This window comes from Bombina bombina, chromosome 8 (genome assembly GCF_027579735.1).
Source record: "Bombina bombina isolate aBomBom1 chromosome 8, aBomBom1.pri, whole genome shotgun sequence".
NCBI classification, from domain to species: domain Eukaryota; kingdom Metazoa; phylum Chordata; class Amphibia; order Anura; family Bombinatoridae; genus Bombina; species Bombina bombina.
Window position 1 is genome coordinate 279,354,934 of NC_069506.1, and position 24,668 is coordinate 279,379,601.

Consider the following 24,668-nt stretch of genomic DNA (forward strand, 5'->3'; position numbering starts at 1 on the left):
GGAAGTGACGGGGTTCCAAATTCCGAAGAGTTTGACAATTCGACACAACATCAGCCCTCCTGTACGTCATAGGTGACGTTAAAGGGGGTGGGGCTAAAAATTGCATACTCTCGCAGTTTTAAAACTGTGGCGAATTATCGCGGTTTCAAATCGCATATGCGATTAATCATGCAGCCCTAATATGTATACATATAAATACATATGAACACATATAAATACATAAATACATATATAGACGTATAAATACATATGTACACATATAAATACATTTTATATATATATATATATATATATACACATACATACATACATATAAATACATATGTACACATAAAAACACTTATAAATACATAAAATACATATGTACACATATAAATACATTTATACACAGATAAATACATATGTACTGTGACAGGATTCCTCTTGTTTCCTGTCTTGGGACTATACACTGCCACACAGTCTTTTAGGGAATAATTTTACACACACACACAGTAATGGAGTTCAAGCGGCAGTCTGCCTGTTTATTTTTCACATCACATGCGATTTAAATTAGCAGCAAAATATAAAACAAAATCCTGCCCATTTAGGCACTAACTAAACATACAATAACGGTGTCTAACTAGTGTCAGTCAGCTAGTCTAGAACTGACAAAACTAGCATAAAACAAACAAAGTTAAAGGCAAAAGATGTTTACCTTAATGTATAGGGCCTTCAAACAGCAGGCAGCGGCTCCTCTTTCCTGCAGTAAGGGTGTGAAAGCCCTGAACTAACTCAGACTTAAGGCTTTATAGCAGCATGATTACACACCTGTGTACTGGTGTCTGAGAAACTAATTAGCTGCAAATACTGGACTGGAACCTAAAGTAATCAAACTATGTGACAGAACCCATTCCCTCACAAACCTGCCTTCTATGACAAAACCATGGGATCTGTCACATATCCCTCCCCCCCAGCTCAGACCTAGAGGGCCGAGAGTCTATTGACATCATAGAGTACATTATAGACAACCTATATGTGTTGCCATGGCTTGACCCAGCTCTGTGCTCAACAGTAAAATTAAAGGGCTGTAAATTCAAGAACCACCTAGTGTCAGTGACCCTTGCATTTTTCTCTTTATTTTGGCACATCCAGGTTAAAGGACAACGGTCAGTAACCAGACGGAAGTTTCTACCAAGAAAGTAGTATTGAAGAGTTTTTTTTTTTGTTTTTTTTTAATATTTTATTTATAACCAGCATGAGGTACAGTGATAAACAGTGTATCTGTGATGCACCGCGCAGGGTGTAATAAGAGATAACAAAGTTGATAAAGCAATATAGTAAAGTATGACTGTCAAATACATGTATGTCAGAAGAAAAAGAACTCACTGTTCACAGTTACAGCGGGGGTTGCAGGAGTCTTCTACAGATTAGAAAGCATTCTAGTATATATGCATATGTACCTCAGCGCTGGGGTTTCATTATATTATAACCTAAAGCAACTAAACATCTATAAACAAAAACAAAATATAACTATAACTAAAACTAGTACGCTCAGTAAATTCCACCCTGAAGATCTATGAATGTTCCCCTGATATTAGGCAATTTTCCACCTAGAGAAGTTCTGACCATGTGTATGACATCAATTTTATAGTGAGTAGATTAGGTAAATTCTAAACATCAGATACAGGCTAGACACTTTTGTAGAAATAGTGCTACTTTATATTATGCTCTTGTCCAGGACTTTGTGTTACCAAGTTCCAGGTTATGTAGAGCCAAAAGAGAGGTTTACTGGAGATTTTTAAATCTGGCAGATAATTATGTAGTTGACTCCTAGCCTATAACCTGGACACAGCATGTCATCATCAATCTAGGGGCAATTGCAAGATTCCTGCATTTAAACTAACTTCAGGAAAGGGGGAGCTGCCTGTGATGACACCCAATGCTCAAATCAGTATGCAATAAAAACTAGCAGCATTAAAATATTATGGGGCATAGGTGTTGAACAGCAATAAAGGGACCAAGCTAAGAGAAACAGATGCTCCTGCTAGATTAAGTGGCATTCTGCCAAATATGTACAAAAGGTAAACATTTAGTTAGATCTCCCAGATTACAATAAACTGGGACTCCAGTACTTTGAGGAGATGGAACCGGTAGGAACATACAACAGACTACAAAGCTATGGTAGGCTTAATAATTGGTATTCTTGACTATGCGGGACGACCTATCTGTGGTGTTCTCATGTACTTTGCATAAAAGGTGCGGATGCATATAAAATGAGATACTATTTTCAGGGTGGCAAACGCTAGGTAGACAAAATTAAATCTGACTAAACAAATCATAGTGGAGGCAAACTCACAATGGCTCAGGTTCTGAGATATGTCCCTTAAAGTGGTTAATAAGGAGAAAGAGGCAATACAAGCTGTCCAGCATAAAGACATCAGACATAGATTCAGTTTAGAGTCTGTGGAGATTTAGCGACCTGTGCAGCACAGCACTGCCTGTTGTCCAGTGCAATATCAAAGAGCGTGTTAATTAAAACAGCACAAGCGTTCCACACTGGTATATGGCAATTAGAGTGTTACCCCTGCAGATTTGGATATATAAAAGGTATAAAGGTTATTAAACTCTCGCCGGCTCCAGAAAACATACTAATTAATTAACTGAGCAATAACCGTTGCTATGATTAGCGGTGTACTTGTGAGAGATACCCAAATTAGTTATACTTGTGTCCAAGAGACTATGTTGTTGGGTTAAAAGGGTGTGACTCAGCCGACACCCGTCAGCCATGCATGGTCTAGCTCTCTTTAGCCGTTCTGTCCCAGATCCCCCAGGTACCAAAGCGGGTTATACCAGAAGTCCATTGCCGTGGAATTAGTTGGTAGAAAGTCAAATAAGACTGTGCAAAAAGGTTAGCATTAACATTACAAACAGGTAATAGTCTAGAGGGTTCATGCCATAGAGCTACAGCCCAGCAACAAGTGCTTTAGCCCGGAAAAATAGATCACCCAATTCCAGCACGAACCAAGCACAAGTGACTGTACCTTAGGGGATCATAGTGTCTCTCAGGGGGTCGGCAACAATGTGGGTCTTGCAAATCCTGCTGCCTTTTGTTTGCATGTGCTACCACTCCGTCAACATGGCTGTCGGTTTCAAGCCTGCTGGTTAGGCACGGGGGCATGCTTAGAAATCCGCGAACCTGCCAGTCCCCCCATGTAGCAATGGACCCGCACAGAGTGGTAACGGACTCGTTTGCAGCCTTTGCAGAGAAGGCACTGCTGTGGGCCAGTTCCTTGTCAGGGCTTAATCTGGAATCCATACCTGAGGTCGCGGCAGCCGCCGGAAAAGCAATAGGAGATTGCGACCAATCTGTGCAGTATGAGGTTGCTCCGGCCGCCATCATTTCTACCACCTCTCTTTTCTGTAAGGGAGCTGAGGCCAAGGAGCCGATATCCACCCGTGGGCTAGATGTGATACCACCCACCACACTCCGCAAGGTAGGATCAGAGATATGCTCCTTGTGTCGGCGCGGCTGCGCTGTTGCTGTCACCATAGCACAAAGGTTAGAGCAGGAAAGGAAAAGCCGGTCCAATTTAGGCAGGAATGTGGCCCTTATCTCTTCCAGAATTCGGATGCCAGTTCCTGTTTCTTTAGTGACGGGCTTCTTCATGGCGTGAGGTCAGGTAGGAGCGTATGTTTATTGAAGAGTTTTTAAGGCTCACTTAATTGCAAGGCATTCCTTTTCCATACTAGAATAATTGTTCTCTCATGGCAGAAGCTTCCGGCTGAGATAAATGACAGGATGCTCTTGCCCCTTGATGTTCCTGGGAAAGGACTGCCCCTAAGCCTACATCTGAAGCATCTGTTTGAACTATAAACTCTTTAGAGAAATCCGGTGCTACCAGAACAGGAGTAGAGCAAAGGAACTCATTTAGCTTCTAGAAGACTTGCTCTGTCTCTGTAGTCCAGTTAACTTTAACTGTGGACTTCTTGTCTTAGAGAGATCTGTTAGTGGGGTTGCTATTGTTGAAAATCCAGGAACAAACCTCCTGTAGTATCCTATAAATCCCAAAAAAGGTTCTTACTTGTTTTTTGGTTACTGGCCTAGGCCAATTCTGGATGGCATCTATTTTTGCAGTTTGAGGTTTCACTAAACCCCTTCCAATGAAGAATCCTAAATATTTAGCTTTTTCCAACCCTATAAAACATTTAGCTAGGTTGGCAGTAAGACCAGAACTCCTGATGGACTTTTGGGAGATGGGACTTCCAATCCTCACTATGAATGACCACATCATCTAAATAGGCAGATGCATAGTGACTTTATCCATTAATCTTTGGAATGTGGCTGGGGCCCCATGCAACCCAAAAGGCAAAACTGTGTATTGGAAGAGTCCATCAGGGGTTGAAAATGCAGTCTTCTCTTTTGCACGTTCTGTGAGGGGTACCTGCCAATACCCCTTTGTCAAATCCAAAGTACAAATATAGTGAGCATTTCCAAATTTCTCAATTCATTAATCGACCCATGGCATAGAATAGGTGTCGAATTTTTAAATTACATGTAGTTTTCTGTAATCATTGCAAAACCTTATGGACCCATCAGGTTTAGGTACAAGAACAATAGGGTTATTCCACTTGCTGTGGGACTCTTCCATTACCCCAAGCTCAAGCATTTTTTTTTACCTCTGAGCTAATAGATTCTGTTAAGCTTCAGGAATCCTGTAAGGCTTAAGATTCACAATCTTCCCTAATTCTGTAATTATATCATGTTTTATAAGATCTGTTTTCCCAGGCACTTTAGAGAACACATCTTTGTTCCTTATTAAGAATTCTTTAACCTCTTGTCTCTGATGGCGGCATAAGCTATCAGAAACATTTACTTCTGAGGACATGTCAGTAGAGAGTGTTGTTGCCCTTGATGCTAGCAAGGCCTCCCTATCCTTCCAGGGTTTAAGTAAATTGACATGGTGAACTTGTTCAGGTTTTCTTCTACCTGGCTGGCTTAACTTGTAATTTACATCTCCTACCCTTTCAATGACTTCATATGGAACTTGCCAGGTGGCAAGAAAATTATTTTCTACAGTTGGGATGAGGACAAGTACTCTATTACCCTGATAAAAAACATAGACTCTGGCATTACAATTATAAAAAATTTTTGCTAGGATTCCTGGGCCTTTTTCATGTGTTCCACTACTAAAGGCCTAATAGCAGCTATGCGATCCTGCATTTGAGTAATGTGTTCTATGACACTACGGTAGGGAGTGGTCTCCTTTTCCCAGGTTTCTTTAACTTTATCGAGTAAGCCCCTAGGGTGTTGCCCATACAACTCGAAGGGGAAGAAACCTGTAGGAGGACTGAGGAACCTCCCTAATGGCAAACATTAAATATGGAGCAAGTGGTCCCAATTCTTTCCATCTGTGTCAATTGCATGGCGTAGCATGGTCTTAAAGGTCTTATTGAATCTTTCCACTAAACCGTCTGTTTGGGGGGTGATACACAGAAGTTTTTAACTGTTTTATTTTAAGGAGTGTACACAACTCCTTCATAACTCGGGACATAAAAGCGGTTACCTGATCAGTTAGGATTTCTTTTGGGATTCCCACCCAACTAAATATATGTACTAGTTCTTTTGCTATGGATTTAGAGGACTTACGAAGAGGTATAGCCTCTGGATAACGTGTAGCATAGTCTAAGACCACTAATATATACTGGTGTCCTCTAGATGACTTTGGTAAAGGCCCCACTATATCCATTGCAATCCGGTCAAAGGGAACATCGATTATGGGCAGTGGAATTAACAGACTACAAAACACCTTTAAAGGGGCTGTGTGCTGACATTCAGGACAGGAGGAGAAATAATTTGTAATATCAGCCATTATTCCAGGCCAGTAAAACCTCCTAAGGATTCTTTATTTAGGTTTTATCCTAGGTGTCCTTCTAGTAAATGGCTATGAGAGAGATTTAAGATAGTATTTTGAAACACCTTTGGTACAAGTAACTGTCTAATTACATCTGCTCCTTTTTATCAATTCGATATAGCAAGTTACTAGACACTTCAAAGTGTGGAAAAGTATGTAGCCTTTCTGGTTCCTGTACTACTCTGTTTATGACTCGAACATTCTTTCTAGCTTTGGCTAGAATGGGGTCTTCCCACTGGGACCTTCTGAAATTCTGAAATCCTCATGACTAGTCTTTAGGTGGACCAACTCAGTTTCAGAACTATCATCTGGGTTGTTTACATCAGAACTTAAATTCTCTCCCAATAGAGTAGTCATGAGGAACAGAACCTTTTTAACAATTTTTCTTCCGGACTGTTTTCCTTTTTCTAACAGAGCCCACAAATCAAGAAACTTTGGAAAATATATCCAATAATAACATCATGTGGTAGTCGGGGTAATACACCTTCACGGAAATGTATAGCCCCAAAATGGGTCCCAAACTCAACTTCAGCTTTGGGGTATTCTCTGGTATCCCTGTGAACACAAACAACTTTCAATTTCTTTGTGTAATCAATTTGGTAGTGTGGTATACAGCTTTCTAAGACTAAAGTTACTACAGTTCCTGAATCAAGTAAGGCTTTTGTTTATCATAACTGGACACCAGGGATGACTATTTACCCCTCAGTATTACAGAATTTCCCTAGGGTTGATCACAATGAGTAAGGAGTTGCTTCTTAACTCATACTACACTGCATTGCTTCTATCTGTAAAGGACACATATGAAAAATGGGCAGTTTTGTGACATTTAAAACACTTTATCAAAGAGTTCTGGTCATTTTTAGCCCCTTTTAGTCTGTAGACTGGTAACGATTTCTGTCACCCTGGAATTCAGTGCATGGTTCCTTCATTCCTTTTGGTTTTACTACAGTCTTACCAACTTTAGTGTATCCATGGGCCCTCAGGTTGGTGCGCTGTTCAGTATGTGTTGGCATTGACAATTCTCCAACTGCAATATACCTCTCTACCAGGGCAACCAGTTTCTCGGCACTATGGGGATCACATTGACCCACCCAGCTGCGAAGAGGCATTGGTAGACTTTTCAGGAATCTGTCCATTACTAAAATTTCAACTATACGGCTGGGTGTATTGATTTCAGGTTGCAACCATTTTCAAGTGAGGTGGATAACATTTGAGACCTCACTGATGTGTCAGAACAGAATGTCCAAGTATGGAAACTCTGGGCATGTACTGCCGGTGTCACTCCAAGTTGTGCTAGAATCTCTGCCTTTAGTTTTTAGTAATTGTTGGCCTTTGCTGGCTCCAGGTCATAATATGCTTTTGGAGTTCCCCAGTCAGGAAAGGGACTAAGAGGCTGGCCCATTGCATAGTTGACCACCCCTCTCTCTCTGCAGTACGTGCAAAAGTCAATAAATACGCCTCTATCTCATCGCTTGGCTCCCGGGGTTATTGCCTCAGCAGTTCCTTCAAGTCTCTCTGACAAAGACCGGAGCTCCTGTTGTACAGTCAGAGTGGCTTTCCACTGTTCAGCCAGAACTAGCTGACTTGCTTCTGCTTGCGCAGTCCCCATATGTCGCATAAGAGCTTCTGTGCTATCCTTCTGAGTCTTAGTGCAGCAACCCCCTCCGCCTGGACCAGGACCAACTGTTGTAAGGCAGCAATAGACTCAGTGGTTTTCACATTTGCCTCTTGTTGGACGGCTGTGGAGTGCAGTATCACTTTAAAAAAGTTCTCCATTTTATTAACAGAGGAAACACTTATGTCCTCAGACCTTCTGTGCAGCTTGCCCGTATTCTCCACCATATGTGACAGGATTCCTCTTGTTTCCTGTCTTGGGACTTTAGACTGCCACACAGTCTTTTAGGGAATAAGTATCCACCCACACAGTAATGGAGTTCAAGCGACAGTCTGCCTGTTTATTTTGCATGTGACAGGCAATTCAAATGAAAACAGTAGCAAAATATAAAACAAAATCCTGGCCATCTAGGCACTAACTTAACATACAACAACAGTGTCTAACTAGTGTCATTCAGCTAGTCTAGAACTGATAAAACTAACATAAACAAAGTTAAAGGCAAAAGATTTTTACCTTAATGTATAGGGCATTTAAACATCAGACAGTTGCTCCTCTTTCTTGCAGTGAGGAAGTGAAGGCCCTGAACTAACTCAGTCTTAGGCTTTTTAGCAGCATGATTACACACCTGTGCACTGCTGCAGTATCTAAGAAACTAATTAGCTGCAAATCCTGGACTGGAACCTAAAGTAATCGAACTATGTGACAGAACCCTTTTCCTCACATATGCCTTCTATAACAAAACCATGGGATCTGTCACAGTACACATAAAAATTAATAAATACATATGTACACATATAAATACATATGTACACATATATAAACATGTATATACATACATATACATATTTAGACTATATCGCTTGTACGCTGCAATTAGCTCGCCACTCATAATCTAGCCCTAATCCAGCAATGGTGTGTATAATGTAACCAGTGATTCAGTTTGTGCCATTAGTTTGTGGTACAATATGTGAATGCTGGTGCATGAAGCATGAGTAGCATATGCACATATGTCTATGAAGCAGCAATAGCTTTTACTGGGAGCATTTTTGTTGATACAATTATATCGCAAAAAATGCTTCTATTTAAAACAGACATGCTCTCACGCATATTTTAATTGTGACTGCTCTGTGTTTCTACCACTAACAACCCAAATGATAAAGTTTGTACCTAGTTTATATGAAGAATCTCACTTTGATAAGCAGGTGACGTGCAATTGTGCCCCTGAGTACCACCCACACTGCTAGCTACAAGTGTGACACATCATGTGATAGAATGTTATTGCCAATATAAGAACACGTTACCTCCCGTTTTACAGTTCTGTAAAACGCACATGTGTAACTGAAAATGTTGATAATAAATAAATAAAAGTAATACATATTTTAAAGCTGATGATTCCATGTTATCATAACAACAAGCAGCAGCTTCCCCAGTTCAGTGACATTGGTGAATGATGAGGGCAATACTTACCATCTGCTGAGGAGTGCCAACCGTCATTTCTACGTAATATCCTTGACCCGATTTTCCCCTCAGATTGTCTATCATATCTATGAAATTACTGTTGTCCCCTGTCTCTTCCACTGAGCGCTTAGTTCGATGCCCCACAACAGTGCCTGGATGTGGAGAGTTCTTTAAGGGAATTCTGATGGCCACCTGACCAGCGCTGGGCAAAATGGAGGGCAGCATGAACAGCAGAAAACAGCTGGCAATGGCATATGTCACAGGCTCCATCTTACAGCAAAATCCACGTTAGTTTTATATCAGTGGTGGAACCTCTCTGTATGGCTGTGTATTACAGGGCATGCATCTCAGTCTATATTTCGTAGGGCTGGCACGTATATTATAGAACTGGCATTTCTCTGTGGGCAATTTAGAACAGGACTGAAACCCCCTTTATAAATGTGTCATTATAGGCACCTTTTTTTCCTGGGTTACATACCTGACAACTCTCTCGGCTGGGCTATTTATCTCAAAACTGGCACCTCTCTCTGCTGACGGTATAACTGTTTACTATCAGGACTGGCACCTCTCTCTACTGACTGTATAACTGTTTATTATAAGGACTGTCACCTCTCTCTGCTGACGGTATAACTATTTATTATCAGGACTGGCTATTCTCTCTGCTGGGGGTTTAACTGTTTATTATCAGGACTGGCACCTCTCTCTGCTGGCAGTATAACTGTTTACTATCAGGACTGGCACCTCTCTCTGCTGACTGTATAACTGTTTATTATCAGGACTGGCACCTCTCTCTGCTCCTTGTATAACTGTTTATTATATGGAATGACACCTCTCTCTGCTGACAATATAACTATTTATTATTAGGACTGACACCTCTCTCTGCTGACGGTATAACTGTTTACTATCAGGACTGGCACCTCTCTCTACTGACTGTATAACTGTTTATTATAAGGACTGTCAACTCTCTCTGCTGACGGTATAACTATTTATTATCAGGACTGACTATTCTCTCTGCTGGGGGTTTAACTGTTTATTATCAGGACTGGCACCTCTCTCTGCTGGCAGTATAACTGTTTACTATCAGGACTGGCACCTCTCTCTGCTGACTGTATAACTGCTTATTATCAGGACTGGCACCTCTCTCTGCTCACTGTATAACTGTTTATTATATGGAATGACACCTCTCTCTGCTGACAATATAACTGTTTATTATCAGGAATGGCACCTCTCTCTGCTGACTGTATAACTGTTTATTATCAGGACTGGCACCTCTCTCTGCTCACTGTATAACTGTTTATTATATGGAATGACACCTCTCTCTGCTGACAATATAACTATTTATTATTAGGACTGACACCTCTCTCTGCTGACGGTATAACTGTTTATTATCAGGACTTGCACCTCTCTCTGCTCACTGTATAACTGTTTATTATATGGAATGACACCTCTCTCTGCTGACAATATAACTGTTTATTATCAGGACTTGCTCCTCTCTCTGCTGACTGTATAACTATTTATTATCAGGACTTGCACCTCTCTCTGCTGACTGTATAACTATTTATTATCAGGACTTGCACCTCTCTCTGCTGGGCTGTCTACTTATTTATTATCAGGACTGGCACCTCTCTAGGCTGACTGTGTACCTCTATATTATCAGGACTGGCGTCTCTCTCTGTTGACTGTATAACTGTTTATTATCAAGACTGGCGTCTCTCTCTGCTGGGCTGTCTGCCTGTTTATGATCAAGACTGGCACCTCTCTATGCTGACTGTGTGCCTCTAGATTATCAGGATTGGCACTTCTCTATGCTGCCTGTATATATGTATATAATGAGTGGTACCTCTCTCTGCTGACTGTATAACTGTTTATTATCAGGACTGGCACCTCTCTCTGCTGGGCTGTCTACCTGTTTATTATCAGGACTGGCACCTCTCTCTGCTGGGCTGTCTACCTGTTTATTATCAGGACTGGCACCTCTCTCTGCTGGGCTGTCTACCTGTTTATTATCAGGACTGGCACCTCTCTATGCTGACTGTTTACCTGTATATTATCAGGACTGACACCTCTCTATGCTGGCTGTATACATGTATATAATCAGGAGTGGTACTTCTCTCTACTGGGCTGTTTACCTGTGTGTTAACAGGACTGGAACCTCTCAGCTGGCTATGTAACTGTTTATAATCAGGACTGGCACATCTCTCTACTTGACTGTATACATGTATATAATCAGGACTGGCACATCTCTCTACTTGACTTTATACCTGTATATAATCAGGACTGGCACATCTCCCTACTTGACTGTTTACCTATGTGTTAACAGGACTGGCACATCTCTCTACTTGGCTGTTTACCTGTGTATTAACAGGACTGGCACCTCTCAGCTGGCTGTGTACCTGTGTATTATCAGCACTGGCTGTGTATGGGGACTGATGCTACTGTGTACTGTGTGCCTTGCTTCTGGCTCGTCTCCATCAGTTCATCAACCAGCTGGGACCATCTCAGCTCTGAGCATCTCTCTTACAGACCTGTCTCCTTGCCGGGGATGCAATGGGAAGAACCAGGCTGGGTGCTACAAGGTGAGTCCTGCTGCCCCCTCTCCTGGCATGATTGGTTTTTGGTACCTTCCTGCGGCAGCGGCTCACATCCCTGGTGACAGCCTTGTCAGAGGATCAATTGCTTGGTAGTGAAGCCAGTAATGGGAGGATGATGCTCTGAGCAGAGGGGAGGAGGAGGGGGGAGGGTTCCTGCAGATCTATGGGAAATGTAGTTCCTGTCGGTAACACAGGGCTATGCATATTCCAGAATGATTTGTGCCAGAAGGTTGCTAGGGGGCGTGTGTAGCCATCTGGCCCACAGAATGTGCACTTTGTGTTTTATTATAAGTTAATGGCATCACTGCCTATTATGTTTACTCCCTTAATGTGATTTGTTTTTTTATGTATCAGTTACAGCCTTCTTACGACACAAGACAGTAACTAGCGCTGCACCCCAAACCTCTACACATGAGACCTGACAGTAACTAGCACTGCACCCCAAACCTGTACACGAGACCTGACAGTAACTAGCGCTGTTCCCCAAACCTGTACACAGAAAACCTGACAATAACTGGCGCTGCACCCAAAAACTGTACACAGGAAACCTGACAGTAACTGGCACTGAACCTAAAACCTGTACATGAAACCTCACAGTAACTAGAGCTTTACCCCAAAACCTGTAAACATGAAACCTTACAGTAACTAGCCCTGTACCCCAAAACCTGTACACATGAGACCTGACAGTAACTAGCCCTGTACCCCAAAACCTGTACACATGAGACCTGACAGTAACTAGCCCTGTACCCCAAACCTGTACACATGAGACCTGACAGTAACTAGCGCTGCACCCCAAACCTCTACACATGAAACCTGATAGTAACTAGCGCTGCACCCCAAACCTGTACACGAGACCTCACAGTAACTGGCACTGAACCCAAAACCTGTACACATGAAACCTGACAGTAACTGGCACTGAACCCAAAACCTGTACACATGAAACCTGACAGTAACTGACACTGAACCCAAAACCTGTACACATGAAACCTGACAGTAACTAGCGCTGTACCCCAAACCTGTACACTTGAGACCTGACAGTAACTGGCGCTGTACCCCAAACCTGTACACATGAGACCTGACAGTAACTAGCGCTGTACCCCAAACCTGTACACATGAAACCTGACAGTAACTAGTGCTGTACCCCAAACCTGTACACATGAGACCTGACAGTAACTAGCGCAGTACCCCAAACCTGTACACATGAAACCTGACAGTAAATAGCGCTGTACCCCAAACCTGTACACATGAAACCTGACAGTAACTGGCGCTGTACCCCAAACCTGTACACATGAGACCTGACAGTAACTAGCGCTGTACCCCAAACCTGTACACATGAAACCTGACAGTAACTAGTGCTGTACCCCAAACCTGTACACATGAGACCTGACAGTAACTAGCGCTGTACCCCAAACCTGTACACATGAAACCTGACAGTAAATAGCGCTGTACCCCAAACCTGTACACATGAAACCTGACAGTAACTGGCGCTGTACCCCAAACCTGTACACATGAAACCTGACAGTAACTAGCGCTGTACCCCAAACCTGTACACTTGAGACCTGACAGTAACTGGCGCTGTACCCCAAACCTGTACACATGAGACCTGACAGTAACTAGCGCTGTACCCCAAACCTGTACACATGAAACCTGACAGTAACTAGTGCTGTACCCCAAACCTGTACACATGAGACCTGACAGTAACTAGCGCAGTACCCCAAACCTGTACACATGAAACCTGACAGTAACTAGTGCTGTACCCCAAACCTGTACACATGAGACCTGACAGTAACTAGCGCTGTACCCCAAACCTGTACACATGAAACCTGACAGTAACTAGTGCTGTACCCCAAACCTGTACACTTGAGACCTGACAGTAACTGGCGCTGTACCCCAAACCTGTACACATGAGACCTGACAGTAACTAGCGCTGTACCCCAAACCTGTACACATGAAACCTGACAGTAACTAGTGCTGTACCCCAAACCTGTACACATGAGACCTGACAGTAACTAGCGCAGTACCCCAAACCTGTACACATGAAACCTGACAGTAAATAGCGCTGTACCCCAAACCTGTACACATGAAACCTGACAGTAACTGGCGCTGTACCCCAAACCTGTACACATGAGACCTGACAGTAACTAGCGCTGTACCCCAAACCTGTACACATGAAACCTGACAGTAACTAGTGCTGTACCCCAAACCTGTACACATGAGACCTGACAGTAACTAGCGCTGTACCCCAAACCTGTACACATGAAACCTGACAGTAAATAGCGCTGTACCCCAAACCTGTACACATGAAACCTGACAGTAACTGGCGCTGTACCCCAAACCTGTACACATGAAACCTGACAGTAACTAGCGCTGTACCCCAAACCTGTACACATGAGACCTGACAGTAACTAGCGCTGTACCCCAAACCTGTACACATGAGACCTGACAGTAACTAGCGCTGTACCCCAAACCTGTACACATGAGACCTGACAGTAACTAGCGCTGTACCCCAAACCTGTACACATGAGACCTGACAGTAACTAGCGCTGTACCCCAAACCTGTACACATGAGACCTGACAGTAACTAGCGCTGTACCCCAAACCTGTACACATGAGACCTGACAGTAACTAGCGCTGTACCCCAAACCTGTACACATGAGACCTGACAGTAACTAGCCCTGTACCCCAAACCTGTACACATGAAACCTGACAGTAACTGGCGCTGTACCCCAAACCTGTACACATGAGACCTGACAGTAACTAGTGCTGTACCCCAAACTTGTACACATGAGACCTGACAGTAACTAGCGCTGTACCCCAAACCTGTACACATGAGACCTGACAGTAACTAGTGTTGTACCCCAAACCTGTACACATGAGACCTGACAGTAACTAGCGCTGTACCCCAAACCTGTACACATGAGACCTGACAGTAACTAGCGCTGTACCCCAAACCTGTACACATGAGACCTGACAGTAACTAGCCCTGTACCCCAAACCTGTACACATGAGACCTGACAGTAACTAGTGCTGTACCCCAAACCTGTACACATGAGACCTGACAGTAACTAGTGCTGTACCCCAAACCTGTACACATGAGACCTGACAGTAACCAGTGCTGTACCCCAAACCTGCACACATGAGACCTGACAGTAACTAACGCTGTACCGCAAACCTGTACACTGGAAACCTGACAGTAACTAACACTGTACCGCAAACCTGTACACATGAGACCTGACAGTAACTAGCGCTGTACCCCAAACCTGTACACATGAGACCTGACAGTAACAAGTGTTGTACCCCAAACCTGTACACATGAGACCTGACAGTAACTAGCGCTGTACCCCAAACCTGTACACATGAGACCTGACAGTAACTAGCGCTGTACCCCAAACCTGTACACATGAGACCTGACAGTAACTAGCGCTGTACCCCAAACCTGTACACATGAGACCTGACAGTAACTAACTCTGTACCCCAAACCTGCACACATGAGACCTGACAGTAACTAGCGCTGTACCCCAAACCTGTACACATGAGACCTGACAGTAACTAGCGCTGTACCCCAAACCTGTACACATGAGACCTGACAGTAACTGGCGCTGCACCCCAAACCTGTACACATGAGACCTGGCAGTAACTAACGCTGTACCCCAAACCTGTACACAGGAAACCTGACAGTAACTAGCGCTGTACCCCAAACCTGTACACATGAAACCTGACAGTAACTAGCGCCGTACCCTAAACCTGTACACATGAGACCTGACAATAACTAGCGCTGTACCCCAAAATCTGTACACATGAGACCTGACAGTAGCTAGCACTGTACCCCAAACCTGTACACATGAGACCTGACAATAACTAGCGCTGTACCCCAAAATCTGTACACATGAGACCTGACAGTAACTAACGCTGTACCCCAAACCTGTACACATGAGACCTGACAGTAACTAGCGCTGTACCCCAAACCTGTACACATGAGACCTGACAGTAACTAGCGCTGTACCCCAAACCTGTACACATGAGACCTGACAGTAACTAGCGCTGTACCCCAAACCTGTACACATGAGACCTGACAGTAACTAGCGCTGTACCCCAAACCTGTACACATGAGACCTGACAGTAACTGACGCTGTACCCCAAACCTGTACACAGGAAACCTGACAGTAACTAGCGCTGTACCCCAAACCTGTACACATGAAACTTGACAGTAACTAGCGCCGTACCCTAAACCTGTACACATGAGACCTGACAATAACTAGCGCTGTACCCCAAAATCTGTACACATGAGACCTGACAGTAGCTAGCACTGTACCCCAAACCTGTACACATGAGACCTGACAATAACTAGCGCTGTACCCCAAAATCTGCACACATGAGACCTGACAGTAACTAACGCTGTACCCCAAACCTGTACACATGAGACCTGACAGTAACTAGCGCTGTACCCCAAACCTGTACACATGAGACCTGACAGTAACTAGCGCTGTACCCCAAACCTGTACAGTTACACGAGACCTGACAGTAACTAGCGCTGTACCCCAAACCTGTACACATGAAACCAGACAGGTTTCATGTGTACAGGTTTGGGGTACATCGCTATTTACTGTCTGGTTTCATGTGTACAGGTTTGGGGTACAGCGCTAGTTACTGTCAGGTCTCATGTGTACAGGTTTGGGGTACAGCGCTAGTTACTGTCAGGTTTCATGTGTACAGGTTTGGGGTACAGCGCTAGTTACTGTCAGGTCTCATGTGTACATGTTTGGGGTACAGCGCTAGTTACTGTCAGGTTTAATGTGTACAGGTTTGGGGTACAGCGCTAGTTACTGTCAGGTTTCATGTGTACAGGTTTGGGGTACAGCACTAGTTACTGTCAGGTCTCATGTGTACATGTTTGGGGTACAGCGCTAGTTACTGTCAGGTCTCATGTGTACAGGTTTGGGGTACAGCGCTAGTTACTGTCAGGTTTCATGTGTACAGGTTTGGGGTACAGCGCTAGTTACTGTCAGGTTTCATGTGTACAGGTTTGGGGTACAGCGCTAGTTACTGTCAGGTTTCATGTGTACAGGTTTGGGGTACAGCGCTAGTTACTGTCAGGTCTCATGTGTACAGGTTTGGGGTACAGCGCTAGTTACTGTCAGGTTTCATGTGTACATGTTTGGGGTACAGTGCTAGTTACTGTCAGGTTTCCTGTGTACAGGTTTGGGGTACAGTGTTAGTTACTGTCAGGTCTCATGTGTACAGGTTTGGGGTACAGCGCTAGTTACTGTCAGGTTTCATGTGTACAGATTTTGGGGTACAGCGCTAGTTATTGTCAGGTTTCATGTGTACAGATTTGGGGTACAACACTAGTTACTGTCTGGTCTCATGTGTACAGGTTTGGGGTACAACACTAGTTACTGTCTGGTCTCATGTGTACAGGTTTATGGTACGGCGCTAGTTACTGTCAGGTTTCATGTGTACAGGTTTGGGGTACAGCGTAAGTTACTGACAATAACTAGCGCTGTACCCCAAATTTGTACACATGACACCAGACAGTAACTAGCGTTGTACCCCAAACCTGTACACATGAAACCTGACAGTAACTAGCGCTGTACCCCAAACCTGTACACATGAGACCAGACAGTAACTAGCGTTGTACCCCAAACTTGTACACAGGAAACCTGATAGTAACTAGCACTGTACCCCAAACATGTACACATGAGACCTGACAGTAACTAGCGCTGTACCCCAAACCTGACAGTAACTAGCACTGTACCCCAAACCTGTACACATGAGACCTGACAATAACTAGCGTTGTACCCCAAACCTGTACACATGAGACCTGACAGTAACTAGCGCTGTATCCCAAACCTGTACACGAGACCTGACAGTAACTAGCGCTGTACCCCAAACCTGTACACATGAACCTGACAGTAACTAGCGTTGTACCCCAAACCTGTACACATGAACCTGACAGTAACTAGCGTTGCCCCCAAACCTGCACACATGAACCTGACAGTAACTAGCGCCGTACCCCAAACCTGTACACATGAACCTGACAGTAACTAGCGCTGTACCCCAAACCTGTACACATGAACCTGACAGTAACTAGCGTTGCCCCCAAACCTGCACACATGAGACCTGACAGTAACTAACTCTGTACCCCAAACCTGTACACATGAGACCTGACAGTAACTAGTGTTGTACCCCAAACCTGTACACATGAGACCTGACAGTAACTAGTGCTGTACCCCAAACCTGTACACATGAGACCTGACAGTAACTAGCGCTGTACCCCAAACCTGTACTCATGAAACCTGACAGTAACTAGCGCTGTACCCCAAACCTGTACTCATGAAACCTGACAGTAACTAGCCCTGTACCCCAAACCTGTACACATGAGACCTGACAGTAACTAGCGCTGTACCCCAAACCTGTACTCATGAAACCTGACAGTAACTAGTGCTGTACCCCAAACCTGTACTCATGAGACCTGACAGTAACTAGCCCTGTACCCCAAACCTGTACACATGAGACCTGACAGTAACTAGCCCTGTACCCCAAACCTGTACACATGAGACCTGACAGTAACTAGCGCTGTACCCCAAACCTGTACTCATGAAACCTGATAGTAACTAGCACTGTACCCCAAACATGTACACATGAGACCTGACAGTAACTAGCGCTGTACCCCAAACCTGACAGTAACTAGCACTGTACCCCAAACCTGTACACATGAGACCTGACAATAACTAGCGTTGTACCCCAAACCTGTACACATGAGACCTGACAGTAACTAGCGCTGTATCCCAAACCTGTACACGAGACCTGACAGTAACTAGCGCTGTACCCCAAACCTGTACCTGAGAACCTGAACCTGACAGTAACTAGCGTTGTACCCCAAACCTGTACACATGAACCTGACAGTAACTAGCGTTGCCCCCAAACATGCACACATGAACCTGACAGTAACTAGCGCCGTACCCCAAACCTGTACACATGAACCTGACAGTAACTAGCGCTGTACCCCAAACCTGTACACATGAACCTGACAGTAACTAGCGTTGCCCCCAAACCTGCACACATGAGACCTGACAGTAACTAACTCTGTACCCCAAACCTGTACACATGAGACCTGACAGTAACTAGTGTTGTACCCCAAACCTGTACACATGAGACCTGACAGTAACTAGTGCTGTACCCCAAACCTGTACACATGAGACCTGACAGTAACTAGCGCTGTACCCCAAACCTGTACTCATGAAACCTGACAGTAACTAGCGCTGTACCCCAAACCTGTACTCATGAAACCTGACAGTAACTAGCCCTGTACCCCAAACCTGTACACATGAGACCTGACAGTAACTAGCGCTGTACCCCAAACCTGTACTCATGAAACCTGACAGTAACTAGTGCTGTACCCCAAACCTGTACTCATGAGACCTGACAGTAACTAGCCCTGTACCCCAAACCTGTACACATGAGACCTGACAGTAACTAGCCCTGTACCCCAAACCTGTACACATGAGACCTGACAGTAACTAGCGCTGTACCCCAAACCTGTACTCATGAAACTTGACAGTAACTAGCCCTGTACCGCAAACCTGTACACATGAGACCTGACAGTAACTAGCGCTGTACCCCAAACCTGTACTCATGAAATCTGACAGTATCTAGTGCTGTACCCCAAACCTGTACTCATGAGACCTGACAGTAACTAGCCCTGTACCCCAAACCTGTACACATGAGACCTGACAGTAACTAGCGCTGTACCCCAAACCTGTACTCATGAAACCTGACAGTAACTAGCGCTGTACCCCAAACCTGTACACAGGAAACCTGACAGTAACTAGCGCTGCACCCCAAACCTGTGCACATGAGATCTGACAGTAACTAGCGTTGTACCCCAAACCTGTACACGAGACCTGACAGTAACTAGCGCTGTACCCCAAACCTGTACACATGAGACCAGACAGTAACTAGCGTTGTACCCCAAACCTGTACACACGAGACCTGACAGTAACTAGCGCTGTACCCCAAACCTGTACACAGGAAACTTGACAGTAACTAGCGCTGTACCCCAAACCTGTACAGTTACACGAGACCTGACAGTAACTAGCGCTGTACCCCAAACCTGTACACATGAAACCAAACAGTAACTAGCGCTTTACCCCAAAACCTGTACAGTTACACGAGACCTGACAGTAACTAGCACTGTACCCCAAACCTGTACACATGAAACCTGACAGTAACTAGCATTGTACCCCAAACCTGTACACATGAGACCTGACAGTAACTGCCGCTGTACCCCAAAGCTGTACACATGAGACCTGACAGTAACTAGCGCTTTACCCCAAAACCTGTACACAGGAAACCTGACAGTAACTAGCGCTGTACCCCAAACCTGTACACATGAGACCTGACAGTAACTAGCGCTGTACCCCAAACCTGTACATATGAAACCTGACAGTATCTGGCACTGCACCCCAAACCTGTACACATGAGACCAGACAGTAACTAATGCTGTACCCCAAACCTGTACACGAGACCTGACAGTAACTGGCGTTGTACCCCAAACCTGTACACAGGAAACTTGACAGTAACTAGCGTTGTACCCCAAACCTGTACACAAGACCAGACAGTAACTAGCGTTGTACCCCAAACCTGTACACATGAACCTGACAGTAACTAGTGCTGTACCCCAAACCTGTACACATGAAACCTGACAGTAACTAGCGCTGTACCCCAAACCTGTACACGAGACCAGACAGTAACTAGCGTTGTACCCCAAACCTGTACACATGAACCTGACAGTAACTAGCGCCGTACCCCAAATCTGTACACATGAAACCTGACAGTAACTAGCGCTGTACCCCAAAATCTGTACACATGAAACCTGACAGTAACTAGTGCTGTACCCCAAAACCTGTACACGAGACCTGACAGTAACTAGCCCTGTACCCCAAACCTGTACACAAGACCTGACAGTAACTAGCGCTGTACCCCAAACCTGTACACATGAGACCTGACAGTAACTAGCGCTGTACCCCAAACTTGTACACATGAGACCTGACAGAACTAACTCTGTACCCCAAACCTGTACACATGAGACCTGACAGTAACTAGCGCTGTACCCCAAACTTGTACACATGAGACGCGACAGTAACTAGCGCTGTACCCCAAACCTGTACACAGGAAACCTGACAGTAACTAGTGCTGTACCCCAAACCTGTACACATGAAACATGACAGTAACTAGCGCTGCACCCCAAACCTGTACACATGAAACCTTACAGTAACTAGTCCTGTACCCCAAAACCTGTACACAGGAAACCTGACAGTAACTAGCGCTGCACCCCAAACCTGTACACATGAAACCTTACAGTAACTAGTCCTGTACCCCAAAACCTGTAAACATGAAACCTGACAGTAACTAGTGCTGTACCCCAAAACCTGTACACGAGACCTGACAGTAACTAGCGCTTTACCCCAAACCTGTACACAGGAAACCTGACAGTAACTAGTGCTGTACCCCAAACCTGTACATATGAGACCTGACAGTAACTAGCGCTGTACCCCAAACCTGTACATATGAGACCTGACAGTAACTAGCACTGTACCCCAAAATCTGTACACATGAGACCTGACAGTAACCAGTGCTGTACCCCAAACCTGCACACATGAGACCTGACAGTAACTAACGCTGTACCGCAAACCTGTACACTGGAAACCTGACAGCAACTAACACTGTACCGCAAACCTGTACACATGAGACCTGACAGTAACTAGCGCTGTACCCCAAACCTGTACACATGAGACCTGACAGTAACTAGCGCTGTACCCCAAACCTGTACACATGAGACCTGACAGTAACTAGCGCTGTACCCCAAACCTGTACACATGAGACCTGACAGTAACTGGCGCTGTACCCCAAACCTGTACACATGAGACCTGACAGTAACTAACTCTGTACCCCAAACCTGCACACATGAGACCTGACAGTAACTAGCGCTGTACCCCAAACCTGTACACATGAGACCTGACAGTAACTAGCGCTGTACCCCAAACCTGTACACATGAGACCTGACAGTAACTGGCGCTGCACCCCAAACCTGTACACATGAGACCTGGCAGTAACTAACGCTGTACCCCAAACCTGTACACAGGAAACCTGACAGTAACTAGCGCTGTACCCCAAACCTGTACACATGAAACCTGACAGTAACTAGCGCCGTACCCTAAACCTGTACACATGAGACCTGACAATAACTAGCGCTGTACCCCAAAATCTGTACACATGAGACCTGACAGTAGCTAGCACTGTACCCCAAACCTGTACACATGAGACCTGACAATAACTAGCGCTGTACCCCAAAATCTGTACACATGAGACCTGACAGTAACTAACGCTGTACCCCAAACCTGTACACATGAGACCTGACAGTAACTAGCGCTGTACCCCAAACCTGTACACATGAGACCTGACAGTAACTAGCGCTGTACCCCAAACCTGTACACATGAGACCTGACAGTAACTAGCGCTGTACCCCAAACCTATACACATGAGACCTGACAGTAACTAGCGCTGTACCCCAAACCTGTACACATGAGACCTGACAGTAACTGACGCTGTACCCCAAACCTGTACACAGGAAACCTGACAGTAACTAGCGCTGTACCCCAAACCTGTACACATGAAACTTGACAGTAACTAGCGCCGTACCCTAAACCTGTACACATGAGACCTGACAATAACTAGCGCTGTACCCCAAAATCTGTACACATGAGACCTGACAGTAGCTAGCACTGTACCCCAAACCTGTACACATGAGACCTGACAATAACTAGCGCTGTACCCCAAAATCTGCACACATGAGACCTGACAGTAACTAACGCTGTACCCCAAACCTGTACACATGAGACCTGACAGTAACTAGCGCTGTACCCCAAACCTGTACACATGAGACCTGACAGTAACTAGCGCTGTACCCCAAACCTGTACAGTTACACGAGACCTGACAGTAACTAGCGCTGTACCCCAAACCTGTACACATGAAACCAGACAGGTTTCATGTGTACAGGTTTGGGGTACATCGCTATTTACTGTCTGGTTTCTTGTGTACAGGTTTGGGGTACAGCGCTAGTTACTGTCAGGTCTCATGTGTACAGGTTTGGGGTACAGCGCTAGTTACTGTCAGGTTTCATGTGTACAGGTTTGGGGTACAGCGCTAGTTACTGTCAGGTCTCATGTGTACATGTTTGGGGTACAGCGCTAGTTACTGTCAGGTTTAATGTGTACAGGTTTGGGGTACAGCGCTAGTTACTGTCAGGCTTCATGTGTACAGGTTTGGGGTACAGCACTAGTTACTGTCAGGTCTCATGTGTACATGTTTGGGGTACAGCGCTAGTTACTGTCAGGTCTCATGTGTACAGGTTTGGGGTACAGCGCTAGTTACTGTCAGGTTTCATGTGTACAGGTTTGGGGTACAGCGCTAGTTACTGTCAGGTCTCATGTGTACAGGTTTGGGGTACAGCGCTAGTTACTGTCAGGTTTCATGTGTACAGGTTTGGGGTACAGCGCTAGTTACTGTCAGGTCTCATGTGTACAGGTTTGGGGTACAGCGCTAGTTACTGTCAGGTTTCATGTGTACATGTTTGGGGTACAGTGCTAGTTACTGTCAGGTTTCCTGTGTACAGGTTTGGGGTACAGCGCTAGTTACTGTCAGGTTTCATGTGTACAGATTTTGGGGTACAGCGCTAGTTATTGTCAGGTTTCATGTGTACAGATTTGGGGTACAACACTAGTTACTGTCTGGTCTCATGTGTACAGGTTTGGGGTACAACACTAGTTACTGTCTGGTCTCATGTGTACAGGTTTATGGTACGGCGCTAGTTACTGTCAGGTTTCATGTGTACAGGTTTGGGGTACAGCGTAAGTTACTGACAATAACTAGCGCTGTACCCCAAATTTGTACACATGACACCAGACAGTAACTAGCGTTGTACCCCAAACCTGTACACATGAAACCTGACAGTAACTAGCGCTGTACCCCAAACCTGTACACATGAGACCAGACAGTAACTAGCGTTGTACCCCAAACTTGTACACAGGAAACCTGATAGTAACTAGCACTGTACCCCAAACATGTACACATGAGACCTGACAGTAACTAGCGCTGTACCCCAAACCTGTACACATGAGACCTGACAGTAACTAGCGCTGTACCCCAAACCTGTACACGAGACCTGACAGTAACTAGCGCTGTACCCCAAACCTGTACACATGAACCTGACAGTAACTAGCGTTGTACCCCAAACCTGTACACATGAACCTGACAGTAACTAGCGTTGCCCCCAAACCTGCACACATGAACCTGACAGTAACTAGCGCCGTACCCCAAACCTGTACACATGAACCTGACAGTAACTAGCGCTGTACCCCAAACCTGTACACATGAACCTGACAGTAACTAGCGTTGCCCCCAAACCTGCACACATGAGACCTGACAGTAACTAACTCCGTACCCCAAACCTGTACACATGAGACCTGACAGTAACTAGTGTTGTACCCCAAACCTGTACACATGAGACCTGACAGTAACTAGTGCTGTACCCCAAACCTGTACACATGAGACCTGACAGTAACTAGCGCTGTACCCCAAACCTGTACTCATGAAACCTGACAGTAACTAGCGCTGTACCCCAAACCTGTACTCATGAAACCTGACAGTAACTAGCCCTGTACCCCAAACCTGTACACATGAGACCTGACAGTAACTAGCGCTGTACCCCAAACCTGTACTCATGAAACCTGACAGTAACTAGTGCTGTACCCCAAACCTGTACTCATGAGACCTGACAGTAACTAGCCCTGTACCCCAAACCTGTACACATGAGACCTGACAGTAACTAGCCCTGTACCCCAAACCTGTACACATGAGACCTGACAGTAACTAGCGCTGTACCCCAAACCTGTACTCATGAAACTTGACAGTAACTAGCCCTGTACCGCAAACCTGTACACATGAGACCTGACAGTAACTAGCGCTGTACCCCAAACCTGTACTCATGAAATCTGACAGTATCTAGTGCTGTACCCCAAACCTGTACTCATGAGACCTGACAGTAACTAGCC